Below are 12,532 nucleotides of genomic sequence, written 5' to 3'. Positions count from 1 at the left end.
CAAAATTCCAAACCAATGGGTGCTTTAAATTTGAAGAAAAAACAATAATATTAATAGAAAGTTGAAGAGCAAGGGATTCTACCATTATAATTTCCACCAGTTAACCTGCACAATTATCAGAACAGTAATAGGTTAATGCTTGGCTACATATACCAACTTTGCTACTACAACATCCAAAGACAAGTCTGATTGATTTCACTTAGATTTCAGAAAAAGAACAATTAAAGGAGGAGAACCCCTTCATATCATTGTGACAACATCATTACTTGATGACTCACACACTCACACTACTAATTTCTTTTTTGAGGGGGTGTATGGTGGGGATGAAGGGGCCAGCAATGGAATAAAAAGTCCAACTAAACAAAAAGATGCCAAAATAATTATATGCATAAACTAAATCCCAGTCAAGGTTAAATCCCAAAAACAAAAATGTACAAGCAAAATCAATTAAAGCAACCAGAATTCTTCTTGATTTGGATAAGAGCATGTAAGCCAAAAAGATAAAATCAAACCTTCAAGACACCCATCTCAAGCCCTTCTAAGTGCCTGAATCCAAGTATTCTTACTCAAACATCAATTCCTTCTCTATAAGACTACTCAAGCTTATGGACGTCTTTATCAGCCACGTCAGAAATCTGTAGAAATGAATCATCCTTGGCATCCAATGTATACATAGATAGCTTTTAGAAATATAAGAAAAAAGAAATACATACCGTCACATATGGAGGTGTAGGAGTCGGAGACGATGGGATTTCAAGCAAAAGGCCCCAATCTTTATCTACTCTGATTACTTTCAAGTGTTCATAAATCTCTCGTGTCCTGACCTGCTGCATACCAGATACAAAATTCAATAAACAAACTCATATAAGAAATGTTTATGAACATCATAACAAATCCTACACTTGTACATTCCAAAAAGGATTCAAGTCTATAAAATCTTGGCAAAGAAGATGTTATAAATAATATTACTACTCTTGAGATATGTAAAAACTTCTGAAAACAATCACTTTAAATTAACCAAATAGCAAAACTAAATAATCTTTTTCGTACCAAACCTAGTACATTGGTGCACAATATTGAAAGCAGCAGCAAGAAGAAGCAAGTCAGAATTGAATTTTTCCCCAAAACAAAATAAACCTAAAATGTGAAATTCATATTCAGTGATTAAAAAGAACTGATAATTAGACCAAAAAGCTAGTTATTACCTCAAAACTACCCTTCGATGGAGGAGAAGCTAGAATTTAATGGAGAGCTCAAACACCAAGTAAATTGGCGATGAGCCTTAGATTTATATCATCAATCACCTGCAATTCATAATTAAGGGTCATATGAAAACACTAAAACCCCTAGATTAAATGAGAAAATACCCACAATCTATGTTCATTTAAGCAATTCATCGAACACTTTAAGATCGCATATATACATGAAAAAAGCAAATAATATAACATTTAAATTAGATTCGAATGAACTCACCTTGGCACATACATTGACAACTCAATCAAGAATATCTTCTTTAATTCAATTTGAACATATGGGTTTCCTACAAAATCCCCCCAAAAATAAAATCAGAAATGATCAAGCTTAGAAGAACACTAAATTGACAATAAAATTAATGATGAACCCTAAAATAGGTATTTGAAAAAGAAAAATCTTACCTCAGAAGCTGATGTATTCTTTTCCGATCAAGTTCATGGGCTAAGGGCAAGGGCGTCAAATATAATCCTAAAATAGGTATTTAAATACTAAGTACGCAACTACACCACCATCAGCTCCTCGAAATCGCGCAACTACACCACCACCAGCTCCTTGAAATTGCGCAATCGACACAGCCGCTGCAACACCCATACACAATAAAAAACAACAATTAATCTACTAAAAAAGAAAAAGGAAAAACGAAAAGGAAATACTTTAGCTTTATAAAAACAAAGGAAAGGAAGGAAGACATAGCTAATCAAGAAAGAAAGCAGGAAAGAAAGAGAGAGAGTAAGTTGCAAGAACACCGACAAAGAAAGAGAAATAGCCATGTGTCAGCCCGCTGAGAGCACATGCAATGTAAAAGGAAAAAGACCGAAATAGCCCAGTCAACTTGGTCAATCATAGAAGGGTGCTAAGGGCCAGGGAAGGTAAAATCTTCAATCTTTTGTTCATAAGGAACAGTAAAATTGCTACAGTAGGGGTGCTTGGGGCTTTTAGAAGGGTTATAGAGTTGTATATTAGTCCCTAAAGCTGTTAAAAACTGACCCGACCCGAGAACCCAACCTAAATCGGCAATGATCTGTACCCAATTAATGGGTTGAAACTAGTGACCTTTAACCTGACCTGAATCGACCTGATATTAACCGACAACCAATTTGATCCAATGATTTATGACCTAAATCCGAACCTGCACTCGATCTGATAGTAATCGTCAATCGATTTAATCCGACCTAACAACAATCCGAACCCGAATTAGTACCTGACCCATTTAGAACTCAAAAACGATTATAACCCAACACAACCTGTTATTGACCGGAGTTACGAAAGGTTTAATAAAATTTTAAACACCTTTCGTTCAGCTGGTACAGTTCTGTAAACACTCAATTCTTAACAATATATTGGTATAATTTGTTCAGCTTATATACCTTTTGCTCTCTATTACTTGGCATATATGCTTAATAAAATCTTGATAATGTTTGATCAAATTATAAAAGGCGTTATTATATAGGTTCAGCTTGACCACATCGATATTTATTCGAATTGAATTTGGACCAAAACCAAGAACGATCTAACTTTAAGATTATCCGACCAAATAATTATCTAACCCAACCCTAACCCGAACCCGAATGTACCATCTATTAACCCGCCCAAACCCGACTCAACACCTGAACCTGAAATTGAACCCAATCTGAATTTGACTCGAATCGAACCCCACCTATACCCAAAAAGGTAAACGACCCAGAACAATCTAAACTGAAATTGACTCGACCTGAACCTGAACCTGATCTGAGGCTAGATTGACCCGACATGACCTGATCCTAATTCAACCAGAAACCTAATTTGACCCGACCCGAACCCAACTTGAATACCTAAATTGACAGGTCTATTAGTCCCTATGTATTTTATTACTTGCTTAGGATAAATAGATAATAAAATATGAGTGACAAATGTTTAATAAAGTCCGATGTACAATATTGCTAATGTAAATCGGTATAAATTAAGCCGCCAATTTCCAAATCCTCTTCTTTTTTTATAGTTTTAGTTTTCTTTCTCCTCATTCTCTTTCATTTTCTTTCCTCTATCTTCCTCGCATTTTTCTGTCTCCTCGCCATTGCTCAAAGCTTCTCTCTCTTCAATTTGCTTTTATTTCTTTGGCGATTCAAGCTTTCGCTCTTCCATTTGTGATCTACCTTTGTTATCCAAGTTTGTTATCTTAATTTTTTGTGTTTTTCTTTGTATTATGTAGTTTTATTTGTAGAAATTTTATATCGATTGATGTTATCGTTTTTCGGTAATTTTTGATTCGTGAACACTGCAATGAAGAAGACTAATCCAATTTCTAATGAAGTTTATCTAAATGCAGGTACAATTTCTGATGAAGTTTTTTCAGTAAGTTTATCCAATTTCTCTTTTATTTTTCTAATTTTGTTGTTATGTGATGTCGATCTTTATTATTTTGATTTGTTTGAGTGATTATACTATTTTTTCATGACTATTGTTAATTTTGTGTTTATTTTTGTTGATTTTGATACTCTGTTTTTCATATGTAACTTAATTACTTTTGTGAAAAAAGGAGTCATTTTGTGGATAAAAGGGGTAACTTTTGTGAAAAAAGGGTCAGTTTTGTGAAAAAGGGGTCACTTTTGTAATAAAAAAAGGTCACTTCTCACAAAATGTTCGATGTACAATAAAATTAATGTAAACCGGGGGCATGCAAAAGTTTTTGAATATGAATATAGTTGGGTTGGTGGAAGAATAAAATAGGATAATTAGAAGGAGAGAGATTTCGGAAATATTAAAGTTGGTGAATAGAGTTAAATCAGTAGCACAAATGAGTACTAAAATTACTCTTAAAAACCTTATAATATAATACACCCAGGTGTACCATGTGCATGGTGCACCTCGATAAACAAAAAAAGGCGGAAAGAACAAACAATGTTTGAGAAAGGGTACCCTATGTTAAACAAAGAACAGACCTTTGATATGTTCTTTAAAAAATTGCCAAGAATAATCCCACCTTTGGGAGTTTTCCCAAAATAATACCACTGTAGGGTTATTTTTAAATAATCCAAACTTTATACTCAATTCGCTCTAAATGGTCCCAATCGATCATGTAACTTGCTATAACAAGTTATTACTTGACACATGGCGACCTTTGATTACCCCAAAAAAAAAAGTTAGATTTCATAAAAGAAAAAAGAAAATAAAAAAAATTAAAATCCTGAGCCCATTCCCTCCCGCGGCTCCGGCCACCCAGCCCCTAACCACAACAACGGCGTCGGCGTCGCGACTGATCCCTTCTCTAGAACTACAAACCCCCTCCCTCACCCAGCATCCCCTACACTAAAAAACCGTCTTCCCGTCCCGATCCCAGCCCCCTCATCATCCCCCGTCCCTCAATAGGCCACGCCTACCTTTCTTGTCCTCCATTCGGACCGTGTCGTCCTCACCCACGTCGATTCTGGCCGCGCCGGCCTCCCGAACCAGTTTTATATATGGGGTCTAGTTTGGTGGGTTTTGGATTATTTGAAGTGGGTTTTGGGGTTGGCTTGGCTGGAGTCTGGTTTGATGGCGGTTGTTTTAAGGTCTGGTTTTAGGTCTGGTCTTGTAAACCCCCGTATTTTTAAATATTTTATAAATCAAATTCTATTTATTTATTTGTTATTTTCCGGAATTTAATTTTAAAAGTTTTAAATTATTAATTTCGATCGAAAATTATTTGAACAAATTATTTTATGCACCTCTATTTTACAATTTATGTCCAACAAACAAGCCTAACCCATTTGTTTTCTTAATTGACCTATTATGTTTATGAGGCCCAATATTCCTATTTACCCTACAATTGTTTCCTATAAATACCCTATGAATCCCCAAAAATTTCCCACACAAAAAGGTTAGTCTTATTTTCATCCTCCTTTGTTTCATTATTTTGCTTAATGTTAATTTAATTGTTTTGGGTTTTGATTTTAGTATAAAGATTATATTTTTAGTATCAAATTATATTTTGATGGTATAAAGATTATAAATTTCAGATTATATTTATGTTTTAAATTTTCATATTTTATGAATTATTAACCTAGGGTTTTAATTATTGAAAATCATGATTTTAGGGTTTTGTGAACAATTGATTTAGGCTTTTATAGTAATGATGTTTTGTAATTTTGGTGATTGTAAATAATGATTAGTTTAACTTAATTCCAGATTATTTTGAACATGTAAATTCGTGTTTTAATTTTTAGATTTTCGTACGTTAATATTAATCTCGTCTTAATACCGATCAGATTATGAACTCATCCTATTTTGACAAAAAAGTAGTTTTTTCATGTGTAAACAACGTTTTAAGAAATATTATCCTTGAGTTTGATTAATAAAATTTAGCCTCTAAATATGATTTTCGGGCAGTTTTTGATTTTAACGAAGTTTTTTTATACTTAAAATATTATCCTTGAGTTTGATTAATAAAATTAATTATGTTTAAAGTTAATTAAGCATAAATATATGTTTTATTGAAGTTTTAAGTGCTGGAAATAGTTTCTAAGTATTAGTTTTGATGTTTTATAAAGAGGGTTTAATCACCCATTAAAAAGGGAGGTAATTAGGGGTTTTAAAATAACTCTAAGATTTTTATTAAACTTTAAACTTGCTGTAATTTCACGTATAAGAGTGTATTTTAAAGTTTTTATGATGAAAATTTAAAGAACTATATATAAGCCTTTAATTTTAACTAAAGGGAAGGTTTTAAAGTGTTGTTTGATTAGGATTTTGAAGGTTTTAAAGTAAGTTAGTATTGCTGTAAATTTAATTGGTTGGGTATTGATTGAGATGTTATTGTTTGGTTTAGGAGAGGAGTTTATTGAAGGTGATTTCTAGTTAGTAAAGTGGCATACTAATTCGTTTGCTCAAGGTACGCACAAGTTACGAAACCTTGCTTGTAGGTGCTTGTTTAAGGACGGATCGAGAACTTAGTATCATGTATAAGGATGAATGGGTTAAATTGTTTGGTTATACATTGTGGATTTTATATGATGTGCACTATTTTATATTGCAAGTATTATTTGTGCTCTAATTATGCAAGGTGCGCTTAGAGGCAAAGGTATGTGATTGGTGTAAAGGTTAATTTATTACTCATTCATAATTATGCAAACAGGATGAGTAAAGGAAAAATTCAAGTCTTATAAGACAAGGTTAAGGTTTTGGGGTTCCTTATACACTCAAGGTGTTTATACACCGAGGTAGTAAAGGAATAATTAATAAATGTTGTTTGTCACTAATAAATCAAGAATTTAAATTGAGAATTTGTCATGTTTGATTGAATTGTGTTTGGAATGTTTGTATTGTAATGTATATGAGTCGTCACCAAGTCTAAACCTGTAAATCACGTTAAGTGCAAGATGGATGAGCAATAAAACTCTGGAATGGTGCACATCTGGAGTAATGACAATCAGGGGTTGGGGTACATGGGGTATTAGCCGTGTACTTTTATCGAGGCCGTCTGATCTACGAGTCTCCTATTTCAAATATTATTTTTCTAAAACTAGGAGTTAGGTGAGATCTCGTACTAACTACGGTCACGGAGTCGCACCCGTGGTCGTTGGATGTTTATTGATGTTTCCGAAAGGAGGCATGGGGTTTTTCTTTTATTGATGTTCCAAATGGAGCATGGGTTGGACAACCTTGTCTATTGCATAATCCAATGAATAAAAATAATGATTTACCTATTATTAATTAATGGAGTCTTAGTAATATAAATAGTTGAGTCATGTGTTGAGTTTATAATTTAATGATGCATGATGATTGATTATTAGTAGCATGTTATGGATTTATTATTTGTTTCGCAGCTTGTATGTACTCAGCTTTGCTGATTGCGTGTTTTTGTGTGTGTCTTTCTTTGGTCATGGCCTTCGCCTTTCAATGACCTTGTGACGATCCAATTTTTACACTTGTAGTATTGGGGAGCAGATTAACCACAGGTTCTTACATACGCAGCATTCGCATCATGGTTGTGGGGTTTTGAGTAGAGAGTTGGTTATTATTCACAGTTTATTTCTTTTCATAAGTTTGAATTTATTTAAACTATGGTTTTATTTATTTATTACTTTTGTGGGGTTTTGAATAAGGGCCTTAAGGGTTCCAAGATGTAAGATTTAATTTGGTTTTGGTTGTTGGTTTTGAAACTTATATATACTTGATTTAGTTTTCCGCTGCTATTTTCTGAAAAAGCCTTAACGTTTGAACACGTGGCGGTAGCACGCCAGTAATTCTCTTGGATTTTGTTCAGGGTATTTACAAGTTTTAAGAGAGAATTATTGGGGTGTTACAGGTCTGGTGGCAGTGGTTCCTGGGTTAGCTGGGGTTTGGTTTGGTGGTAGTAGTGCTTCTGGGTCTGGGTTTGGGCGATGGCAGGGATAATGGTTGCTGAAACTTAGGTGGTGGTTGTGACTTTTTTGTTATTTGAGTTTACTTTTATTTTTTTATTTTGGACAAATCAAATTGTGACACATGTAAATTAAATTTAATAAAAATAAAATTATCTCTTCAACGATGACTGATCATTGGAGACTATTAAGAGTAGATTGAGTATAAAGGTCGGATTATTAAAAAAATAACTCGTAGGTGGGATTATTTTTATTAGCGGACGCCCCAAAGGTGGGATTATTCGTGTAAATTTTCCTATGTTCTTTGAGTGTGATCATTGTATACTTTGGCTATAACTATATGTTCTTTAAAGGATTTATGTATTCGTCATGTGCATTACTAGATATATAAATGGATCAAATTATTGAGATAATTAAGTTTGTACATTTGGGTCGTCGTTATATCATAACTAGAGGTGCTAACGATCATTGGGCTAGCTAGTAAAATAGGCCAAAACCCAATTGGACGGATCCTATAAGGTCACACAAAGGGCCTAGATCGAACACGAGAGGACGAGACCCATGACGGGCCTCATCCCCTAGTATGATCGGCCATATGGAGGAATAGGATTATAAATAGACTAAATGCCTAGGGTTTTTTAGTAGTGCAATTGAGTGATCAGTTTGATCAAACCCTAATTAGCAAACACGAGCCCAACCCCTCTCAAACTCTCTCTCTATCTCTCTCACTCACTCACTCTCTCTTTCATGGCTCTCTCCTCCTCCCTCGGCGCCAGTGTGGTGGTTCATGGTGGTCGGTTTAGTCCATTAAAAGTGGTGATCGTGGTTTTCTTCTTTCACTCGACCAATCTAGCTAGTATTGGTGGACGACTCATTCGAATTTCGTGGACTAAGTAGAGGAGCGACGCTTGGGGCTCCATTCTCTCCCTGATTTACCACTCAAATTGCTACTTGGTATTCACGCTTCAAAAATATGATTATGTGTCTTGTGTGTTATGCATGCGAACTTGGGATTAGGTGCTTTATGAATACGATTCATGTTTTTCCGCTTTATAGTACCTATAAACTCCTACAGTCATTGGCGAAGCCAGGATTTTTACAACGGTAGGGCACTGTATCATCTAAAACCTTTTTATCAAAGAATGTCCATAATGTGAAGACTCAAAATTACTTAGCAATCGTATTTGTTTAACCTTTATTATTCAAAAATACATCAAATACTACCCCTATTCAAGGCTTTAAATAATAACCTCGCTCATATTTTCTTAGATCTTTTATAATAGGTTTGGAATCAGATAGATCTTTCGTATCAAATAGGATTATCCAAAATACTAATTATAAGAATTTATATAACTAATAATTCAAGTATACTCATACATGTAAAAAGAAATATTAAAAGTAAACTTGACTAGTTTTCAAGTTTTGAAAGCATATTATTATATCATCAGATCAATTTCGAGGTTGAAAAGTAATCTTGTTCAATGTGATCAAACTTTTATGTTGGTAAGTTTTTGTGTTATTTAGGAAATTGGATAAATAGGACATTAATAGAAAAGGAAAAAAAAAGGGGGGGACATTAAGAAGAATAAACAATGAGAGGGAAAAAAATAACAAAATGTTGGGCAAGAGATTAGAACCAATGACCTTTGATTGGAAAGGTAAAGCTCGCACTTTATAATCTATTTAAACAAAATTTTGACAAACATTTTTTTTTAAAAAACCTGCACTACTACAAAAAAGGCCTTAGAGAACTGTTATAATAGACTTTATAGGTCGCCTTAGAGGCGTTCTTCTGCTAAGCGATGTATAAAGTATAGAGAACAGGTCAGTGAGGCGTGTTATATACTACTAAATAGAGAACGATTGTTAGTCACAACCGTTCTCTTTTCCCTTCTTAAAAACGTAAATTAAGGAAGGAAAAAAGAAAGGTTAGGCTACTTAACCATTCTATATTGCATTACATTATAGAACGGTCAAGTTAGATAACAGTTCTCTAATTTTTTTTTAAATAAAAAAAAAAATCCAGCCATACATTACATTTTATTGCTACTGTATTATTCCTTTATTTTCCTGTATACCTGTATTATTTTTCGTATTCCTGTATTTTTTTTTTGACAGAGATTATTCCTGTATTTTATCTCTTACATATACCCTGTAAGAAAAATTCCACAGTTCCAGTATAAAATAAATTATGATCCTGTATGTACAATATAAATTCCAATATTATAAAATTAACCAAATATATTTCCAAATACAACAAAACCATCAAAATATATTTCATATATATAATTTAAAATATCCAACCACAATTAAACTAAATCATTCACCCGAAATTTGTACTATACAACAAATACGAGAGTTAAGTATCAAAACACCTTTCTAATTAATGGTTATTAAAAAAAAAAAGACTATGCTTAGATATACCAATACCATATTGATCTACAATTCACATAAATCATTGACGACGTCATTTGGTTGATGGTATCCAGTAACATACGAAATCCACCTTTCCCTAAGCTCGTCGATCATTTGTTGAGAAAATGCAGGGGAACTTGCTTGAAATATTGCTAAACAATGTAAAATACATGCCTATTTGTTAATGTACAATAATTTCATCTTATTAAATAAAACTAAGTATATCAAAATATAACATTTTAAACCGTAGTTTTCAATTTGAGTACACAAGAAACCTCCATCATAGAATACATCCCATCCCAACAAAATATATAAACAGTCTAAGAGCATAATAAGCATAATAAACAATTCTAATTATGCCTGCATCTTTACAAAAAAATCTGCTATTAATGGCTTTACTTAGCCAATAGCTATTTCTGCTAATCACCAGATTAAACAATTTTAATTCTGCTTTTAAGACTAATAAGAAAAACCCCATACTTTTAAGCTAAGACAACAAAGAGATCATCATTGAAATGTTCTGCTATTGCTATTGAGGCACCATCGTCATAATGTGCTGCTGTTTTTGATGGGCATGATGAATCTGCTTTTGTTGCATTTCTAACTTTTATAATATCAAGTAGCAGGGCTCAGAGAAAGATGGAAAATGCATAACAACATATACCTTTAACCCATTTGCTCCAATTTACAAGTTGGTTTGCATACAACTTCATATAAAATTTGCAAGATGCATGTACATTAACTACTCAAGATACATTCAAACTAAATGTCGTACCTTGTCGGGGGTGATCATTTGCCTTTATTCAATTGTCTCAATCATGTAGCGACAAACGTAATATCCACTACCACTGCAACCAGGTTTGTAATAGGTCTAGCATGAAATGTATAGGCCAGGTATAAAACCTGATGTAGTCACTTTCATTACAGTATTATCTGCATTCAGCTATGCTGGGTTGGTTGATGAAGGATATTGAGACCTTGCAGATAAAGTCAGAAAAGAGATGCAAGAGAGAGGTGAGATGAAGAAAGTTGGATGCAATGGTCATTTAAACTATTTTGTGTCTAAATATGTGAAGCATAAAAAATGTGAGTGTGTGAGATGCTAGCAAAGTTAGCTGGAAAATGTTTATTTCAGTTTTCAGTTTGTAAAACAGAGAAAGAATTAAAATTTAGTTGCCTCAATATCCTCCAAAGCTAATGGTAAATAAACTTAAAATTTCCAGCCCTTGTGAAATGTTTTAGCCATCTAAATCTTAACCACTACAACTATTTATGATTCCCTTCTCTTCTCTCTTCACATTCAAAAATTTCAGAAAAACACTACACACTCCTTACTCATCATTGTAAGCATAGTAATAACCATGACTACTCTTATACATTACTAGAAATATATTTATCACAATATCTCATAACCAACCCTTTTATGAAAGGAAAGCAAAGTGAATCAATATTTCTAAATATTTTGCAAAGTATTTGAAATTAATAGAGCACAATAATCCAGTGGTAATCAATTTCCCCCCACCCCTTTTTCTTTATCTGATTAGGGTTCTAACTTTAACTTAGGTATGATTAATTTGGCTAAAATAATTTTGATTACTACTGAAATAAATTTAAATTTGACAAAATTAAGGGTAATTTGATTAATTTTCTGCAATATGACTGAAATATTTGCATAAAAACAATCGACTGAATTTATCCCTAAAACTAGAACTTTGAAGTTTTTTTCAGTTACCTAAAATTCGAATTGCAATTTCCTTTAATAGATGAAATCTACGAATTTACTTCTATTTCCATCATAATTCGAATGATTCATGCAATAAGATTGACAAATTATCAAAATCCAATTTCTCTATGACAAGAAAAATTCGAACCTTTGTTTAAAAAAAAAATTCGAGCCTACCTCAATGGCTCAGCGAACAGGTGTGGTGCTGCAGACGATGTGCGACGGTGGAGCAACGGTCCGGCGGTGGAGCAGCGGTCCGGCGGTGGAATGAAATAGTAAGCGGCTGGCGGTTTTTTGAATACTGAATGTCGACAGTGGAGGTTCCACTTTTTGAAGTACTTTGTTTTTTTTCAAGGTATTCTATTGAAAGTGATGAGCGCATGCTTCAATTTGGGTAAATGGTAGTACATTATTACTCATATATAATTTTTTTTTTTTTTGTAAGGAGTACTCCGTACATAATTTCCTCTTAATTTAAAGAAAAAAAATACTTGTAATTAATACTACTGTACAGTACAAAACGGTTGTCAAGATGACCGCTCTATATCATTTATAATAATAAATTATTATTTTTTAATCAATTGAGTAAAAACAAATAGAGAACGGTTAACTATGCTAACCGTTCCATATGTATTGACATACAGAACGTCTCTTATATAAATACATTCTATATTCTCCCGGAGAACGCCTACCTTTAGTAACCGTTCTATATCTTGCGATCTCTAATCTAGTTTTTGGTGTAGTGCTGGCAGGGCACGTGCCCTACCAAGACACTTTATGGCTCTGCCATTGCCTACAGTGGTATCAGTTAGCCTCTTGCATG

General features: G+C 33.4%; 1 long non-coding RNA gene across 1 annotated transcript; it reads right to left on the bottom strand.

Moving 5' to 3' along the window:
• Positions 1 to 9,823: 9,823 nt before the first annotated feature.
• On the bottom strand, positions 9,824 to 12,223 carry LOC110704148. The gene is made up of 3 exons (XR_002507863.1): positions 11,887 to 12,223; positions 10,762 to 10,963; positions 9,824 to 10,138 (listed from the first exon to the last, which is right to left on the bottom strand). It is a non-coding gene; the product is annotated as an uncharacterized LOC110704148 (long non-coding RNA).
• Positions 12,224 to 12,532: the final 309 nt, after the last annotated feature.

The sequence above is a fragment of the Chenopodium quinoa genome, unplaced genomic scaffold (assembly GCF_001683475.1).
Source record: "Chenopodium quinoa cultivar QQ74 unplaced genomic scaffold, ASM168347v1, whole genome shotgun sequence".
Classification (NCBI taxonomy): domain Eukaryota; kingdom Viridiplantae; phylum Streptophyta; class Magnoliopsida; order Caryophyllales; family Amaranthaceae; genus Chenopodium; species Chenopodium quinoa.
This window is presented reverse-complemented; position numbering and strand designations above follow the sequence as displayed.